General features: G+C 52.7%; 1 protein-coding gene and 1 non-coding gene across 2 annotated transcripts in view; both read left to right on the forward strand.

Annotated features, from left to right (window-relative positions):
• Positions 1 to 7296, forward strand: part of LOC138953278 (uncharacterized) — a 44175-nt gene that overhangs the window by 11558 nt on the left and 25321 nt on the right. The gene's annotated exons all lie outside the window — the stretch shown is intronic.
• Positions 3470 to 3588, forward strand: LOC138954031 (5S ribosomal RNA). Its single transcript, XR_011451698.1, has one exon. It is a non-coding gene; the product is annotated as a 5S ribosomal RNA (ribosomal RNA).

Consider the following 7296-nt stretch of genomic DNA (forward strand, 5'->3'; position numbering starts at 1 on the left):
TGGCAAAGAAAAAAGAAACTACTCTCGCAGAGAAGAAAACACGGAAATTGTGTCCCACGGCTGTGGCCCACATTGACTGTCCGTATTTTGATGCCAAAACCGAAGTGGTCATACTCGAAGATCCCATTTATCCTGTCCTCATAGGAAAATGGTATGGTGTAGGCCAGAACAAGAGGAAGACCCCTTTGTTTCCAGTACGTGACCCGAGTTGGTATCAAGGTGAGACCAACGCGACGGTCAGTACACGTAAGCAAGAGAAGGAGGAAAAAGAGCAGAATGAGAAACCTGTGCCGGGAACTAGGCATGATGACAGAAATACACACAAGATGTATTCCCCGCACGATCTCAAGAAGGCTCAGAATGATGATGAAACACTGGCAAAAGTACGCCAGATGGCTGTTTCAGGAGAATCATTCCACGGCGTGAGGTATGTCTACAAGAAAGAAATCTTGTACAGGACAACCCTCGACAAAACCGGGAGTGAGTCTAGTAAAGTCGTTGTTCCCAAAGAAATGAGAACCAAAGTTCTTTCTTTTGGGCACGACCACCCGATGGCAGGTCATCTCGGGCAAAAGAAAACCACTGATAGAATCCGGTGTGAGTTCTGGTGGCCAGGTTTTGTCGGAGACATAAAACGTTACTGTCTCTCGTGTGACACATGCCAAAGAACAGCGCCAAAAAGCAGAACCAAGAAAGCACCTCAAGACAGTCTGGGGTTCTCACCCTTTGAAATGCAGTATGGCAAGACCATCAGAGGTCCCATGCAGGATCTGCGTCGGGCATGGACTGATGAATCGGTCGAAGGTGAACAGAAGACGACAGCAGAATACGTTGTCGACCTCAGAAACAGAATTGACGAAAAAAAAAGAAGAAGCAGAAGAACACATCGCCGTAGTCATCGAGGAAGATGATACGATGAACGATGATATCTTCCGAATAGACACTCAGAAGATGATTCCTCTGCTGGAAACTACTCGTACAGAAGATGTCACAAGCGTGAACTTCTGTAAAGAATTGAGTAGAGAAAGAACAAAAGAGGCGAAAGCGATCTGTAGTACATTCTCCAAGAATATGACTGATGTACCGATTACTACCAACTTGGAGAAGTGCAGAATCGAACTTTCAGAGAAGAAACCTGTGTTTGTTCAACCGAGACCCATACCTCATGCGATGGTGAAAACGGTTGTAGACGAGATCGACGAGATGTTGAAGCTCAGGGTCATTGAACCGGCAAACTCACCGTACAATGCTCAAATCGTTTTTGTAAAGAAGAAAGGAGGTAAGAAATACCGGGTTATGACAACCATAGAGCAAATTAATTAAGTCGCGCTTCATATAGTGACTAAATTTGGGAAATTCATTCTCAAGAAAGGGGCTGTCATGAATTATTATTATGAGGCGCGAACCTGTCAAGAATAGAATAGGCAACCGAGACTACTCGCGCATTACACGACGTAGCCAAGTGACGTATTCATGTGACGTATCCAAATGTACTGACGTAAACTAAAATCGTTTCACGAGAGGGTCGTTTTCCGCAAGTCCACGCGAAGAACGCTTGGAAGAAAAGCCGTTCCCCTTCTTTGAGGGAACCCACGGTCTAACGATTTATTCATCTTCCTCTTCCTCATGTTGCCGTAATTGTGGAGAGAGATGTAACCAGACTACTACTGCTATTAACTTGATGATGGTGTCTTGAGAAGAAGAGTGACGAACCAAACCAGGAGCGCGGTCTTCTAGACCAGTCAAGTGCTACAAGTCATCTCGAGTACTTTTTCAATGACATCGAGCTAAGTCAAAACTTCATAAACATTATGTGTATTCCTTTTGTTTTGATGTCCTTCAAGGGAACATTCTGAAGAACGTTTGCAGCAGCGGAGTCACGTTAGATTACCGTGACAGAATTGAAATCCAGCAGCAATAGACATTTGATCAGAGTGTGCTGTGATGCAAGTAACATGACCTAGCTTGAACAGTGTGTGATACATTTAGTACGATACTGATATTTAGCAAAAATATAGACTAACCTGATTAATGTGTGCTGCATTGCAAGAATTTTATTAACACTATCCATGCATTAAATTGTATAAACCTGTGTTGACCTTTCTCCGCTACTTCGAGAGCATGGGAAAGAGTGAAGGAAAGTAAAGTCAAGGCAGTACCTGTTTCTTTAGCTAATACGAAAAGGCGGCGTGTTTTCCTTCCATAAACTTCCTTTGGAAGGCGCACGCAGAAAGAAACAGGCTGACGAAAACTGACCTGTGACACTCCTGCTGTTGAGGAGTTGTCGGGAAGTGAAGAGGAGAGTGAGTCGGAGGACGATAGGGAGGAGGATCAGGGTCGCCCTGAGGTTAACACTGATCCTCTACCCTTGCCGGTTTCTGATGGAACTTCCGAAGCTATGCTTCGTACTTTCCAACAGTACATGACAGACATCACGCGGCGTCTTGACGCCACGGATGCCTCTCTTAAGCGTCTGTCAATATAACACTTACCTCGACAGTACTATTCTTGCACATTATCTATTATAGGCCGAAAAAAAAAATTGGACAAAACGCTGAGTGGGTACAATTATCTCCCATAACCATGCGCCACCGTGGATCCCAAGCACTGTCCGAGTGCTTCCCCCTTACAGGATGTAGGTGGCGCGTCCTCTTTCTTTTTTCGCGCGTGTCAGACCGGCTGTGTTTCTGCTACGCTCCCGGATTATTTTGGACTAAGAGGCTTCTTTTCTGTGTGGACTATCACCTGTTGGATTATTGTGTGTTATTCCACTTCTGGCTTGAGGCTACGTTGTGTTTCCTTCAACTTGTGCCTCCGTTTTTGTGTGGCGGACTCGGCGTGCCTCCCGTCCTACTTCGTGGTGACCGGTCGTCTGCTTCTCGTTTCGCCGCATTCACTTGAGTATTGACCTAAATTTTCTTTGAATTTTGTTAATTCTCGGTCTTTAAGGGTACGTACAGGGCGAGGTAGGATGTCTCGTCCTGTTTTGGGCTCTGGTTCTACGGAACCAGAGTCTGCCGGGGGCAACCCTTCTCCGGGCGCCCAGCGTCATGTTTTACGCACGGAGAAGGGGACCTTTCGGCGCTCCGACTCTCCCTCCCCAAACGCTTTGCGTTTGCGGCGAGGGAGGGCGGAGAAAGCCTGTTTGAGCAAGCTCAATGCGAGCTTGCTCAAACAGGCTGGGCTTGAGCCTGGGACTTCGGGCGGGGCTGCGCCGTCGAAGGTTCGGGGAAGGTCGAGGGGAAAGAAAAAGCTTCTTTCTCCTTCTCCTTCAGTGGAACAGGCTTCCCCCCCTTCGACGCCGTTGTCCGGCCCTCAGTCTCAGGCTTCAGCTCCTCCCGGTTTCAAGCCTGGGGGGAAGGTTTCCTTCTCCTCCCTGGCTCGAATCCGGGGGCAGGTCGATTCCCAACCCTCTTTGGGGGTTGGTGAATCCGATCTAGGGGCTACTGGAGAGACTCAGGTTTTGACAGCCAACGGCCATACCACGTTGTAAACACCGGTTCTCGTCCGACCACCGAAGTTAAGCAACGTCGGGCCCGGTTAGTACTTGGATGGGTGACCGCCTGGGAACACCGGGTGCAGTTGGCATTAAAATCTTCCTTTTCCGGTGCCTCTCCTGTGCCAGGAGGGACACGGGTCCTCCTCTGAACTCCCTCGCTGGGTCGTCTGCTGCTGTTTCGACAGTAGTTTCGGCCTCCTGGGGGGGGAGATCGGAGGAGATGACGGGGTCTCTGAATTCCCTCCCCGCTGGGGTTGGGATGCGAATTGACCCCGTTCAGGGCGGTCCTGTGGGGGCAGGGGTTTCAGGCTTCGTGCCTACGACCACTGCTACTACGGTTCCCTCTGACGTCCGTGTGACTGGTGGCTGTCCCTCTTGAAACGCTCCGGCCGACTAGTTACTGGACGTGGAGGTGTTCGACAGAACGTGGTACTTCTGTCGAATGGTCAGGGCGACGGGAACATTGTTTCTGTTGCTCAGACCGACACCTCCGACCGGACCGTCTTGACCCCACGCCATTCCTTAGCGTCTGGTGTTCGGGTGACGGATGGTCCGGACCAAGGGTCCGGAACGTTCCAGGCTTACGGGTCGGGATCGAACCGGACCCACGGGTCCCGACTGGACTTGACCTCCGGGTTTGGTCCGGACGGGACCCATGGTACGGGACCGTACCGGACCTTAGGGTCCGGTGCTAAGGTCCGGTGCGGGACAGTACCTCTGGCCCTTGCCGGACCCCCGGACCTACGGGTCCGGATGGTACGGTACGGGACCAGTGGTTCGGTCGGGACCGGACCACCCGACCACCTCTGTTGGTCTGGGTGGTCTGGCACCGAACCGGAACACACCGGACCACCGGACCTACGGGTCCGGATGGTACGGTACCGGACCAGTGGTCCGGTCGGGGCCGGACCACTCGACCACCTCTGTTGGTCCGGGTGGTCTGGCACCGAACCGGACCATGCCGGACCTACGGGTCCGGATGGTACGGTATGTCCACGTCCGGACCGAGCCACCGTACCCGAACACTTCTGTGGGTACGGATGGTTCGGTACCGAACGGGACCTCCGGATGGTACGGGACCGGACCGAACCTATGGGTTCGGATGGTCCGGTACCGGACCGGACTGGTCCGGTCCGAACCGGACCACCCGACCACCTCTGTTGGTCCGGATGGTCTGTCACCGAACCGGAACATACCGGACCACCGGACCTACGGGTCCGGATGGTACGGTAGGTCCACGTCCGGACCGAACCACCCGAACACTTCTGTGGGTACGGATGGTTCGGTGCCGTACGGGACCTCCGGATGGTACGGGACCGGACCACAGGACCGGAACACCGGACCACCCTACCGGATCGGTCCGGACCACCCGACCACCTCTGTTGGTCCGGATGGTCTGGTACCGAACCGGACCTACGGGTCCGGATGGTACGGTATGTCCACGTTCGGACCGAGCCACCCGAACACTTCTGTGGGTACGGGTGGTTCGGTGCCGAACGGGACCTCCGGATGGTACGGGACCGGACCGGACCTACGGGTCCGGATGGTCCGGTGCTGGACCGGTGGTCCGGTCCGGACCGGACCACCCGACCACCTCTGTTGGTCCGGATGGTCTGGCACCGAACCGGACCATACCGGACCACCAGACTTACGGGTCCGGATGGTACGGTGTGTCCACGTCCGGACCGAGCCACCCGAACACTTCTGTGGGTACGGATGGTTCGGTGCCGAACGGGACCTCCGGATGGTACGGGACCGGACCGGAACACCGGACCGGAACACCTGACCGGACCACCCTACCGGACCGGTCCGGACCACCCGACCACCTCTGTTGGTCCGGATGGTCTTTGAAAGCCAGAACTAGTCGCTTTCGCTCTAGCTTCATCCCCCATGCTGTACTGACAACTCCTGTAGTGAAGACGTTGTAATATACTGTAGTTATAGGATTGGGGGGGGGGGTTCTTTTGTTACTTAGTCCTTTCACTGCATTCCATTACTGTTCTCATAACTTGTGATAGTGGAAATATGTGCAATGTGGAATGGTCCTTATTTCTAAGGTGCTGGAGTAGTTCTGTGATGGTAGTAGTTTTGTGCAATGCGACTCTAGGTTCAGGTGCTTGAGTAGATCTGTGATAGTCTGTTAATACTGTTGTTTTAAACTGTCTAACTGGCTAGATCATGATTATATAATTTTATGTGATGATCTGACTAAATGATAATAATTACGTGTACTACTTACTTTTAAATGGATTATAAATTTTAGGTATTGTTCTAGTATTCACTAATGTTGTATTGATATTACGGGCACCCCTTTTAAACTGATATGGTTTTTACCTTTACAAGGCGACGATGTGAATTTGTGATGTAGATATGTGGCTGGTTATGTGTGAGAATGTAAATAATTGTGTGTGTGTGTGTGTGTGTGTGTGTGTGTGTGTGTGTGTGTGTGTGTGTGAGTTGTGTCTGTGTGTGCATGACAGTGTAATGTACGTATGTATGCATGCATGGTGATGTGTGTCTGCATATGTGTCTGGTTGGTTTTTATTTTATTTTTACCGTGCCGTGCCAAGATGAAATCCTTTTGCAAAATTGGTGAATAAATATCTTGTATCTTGTATCTTGTATGGTACGGTACGTCCACGCCCGGACCGAACCACCCGAACACTTCTGTGCGTACGGATGGTTCGGTGCCCAACAGGACCTCCGGATGGTACCGGACCTACGGGTCCGGACCTACGGGTCCGGATGGTCCGGTGCCGGACCACCCGACCACCTCTGTTGGTCTGGATGGTCTGGCACCGAACCGGACCATACCGGACCACCGGACCTACGGGTCCGGATGGTACGGTATGTCCACGTCCGGACCTAACCACCCGAACACTTCTGTGGGTACGATGGTTCGGTGCAGAACGGGACCTCCGGATGGTACGACACCGGACCAGAACACCGGACCACCCTACCGGACCGGATCGGCACCCCCGACCGGACCGGACCATTTCTTTTCTGATCAGACCCGATGGGTTCCTGTTCAGTCTATAAATGGCGGGGGTTCGTTGGCTGGGCTGACCCAACAGTCGCAGGGTTGTTGTTTTTCTCCCCCTTCGGCTGCTGGAGACGTTTCGTCTTTGGGGCAGGGGTCTTCGCGGCCTCTTGCTTCTGTGGGCGTTTCTTCACAGCCTGCTTCATCGCTTTCGGCTCTTCCCCCTCAAGCTCCCTACACTCCTGCTTTTGAGGAGTTGTTGGGAAGTGAAGAGGAGAGTGAGTCGGAGGACGATAGGGAGGAGGATCAGGGTCGCCCTGAGGTTAACACTGATCCTCTACCCTTGCCGGTTTCTGATGGAACTTCCGAAGCTATGCTTCGTACTTTCCAACAGTACATGACAGACATCACGCGGCGTCTTGACGTCACGGATGCCTCTCTTAAGCGTCTGTCGTCTAGTGTTGACACACAGGACGTGGACCCGGGGTCTGAGGACGAGAGGCAGGAGGCTCGTCCTCGCACAGCTAGAAGGACAGTTTCAGGACGTCCTTCCCTGAGACGCCCTCTCGTCCTTTGATTCCGCTTCGGCCCGGGCGCGGGAGGCTCACGCCGCGTCTGCCGGCGGCTCGTTTTATGAACGATCCGGCCTCCGGCAATTCGCGTTCCACCCTAGTCTTAGTGCCACGGTGGAAGCGGCAGCACATCGCCTGAGGAGTACAGATTCACGTGCAAACGCGACCTATGTTCCTCGGGAGGACGCGGGTTCAGTGCCATGCTTTCCTTCGGGAGGCGCACCTCCACTGTTTCCTCGTGTCCA

The sequence above is a fragment of the Littorina saxatilis genome, linkage group LG17 (genome assembly GCF_037325665.1).
Source record: "Littorina saxatilis isolate snail1 linkage group LG17, US_GU_Lsax_2.0, whole genome shotgun sequence".
NCBI classification, from domain to species: domain Eukaryota; kingdom Metazoa; phylum Mollusca; class Gastropoda; order Littorinimorpha; family Littorinidae; genus Littorina; species Littorina saxatilis.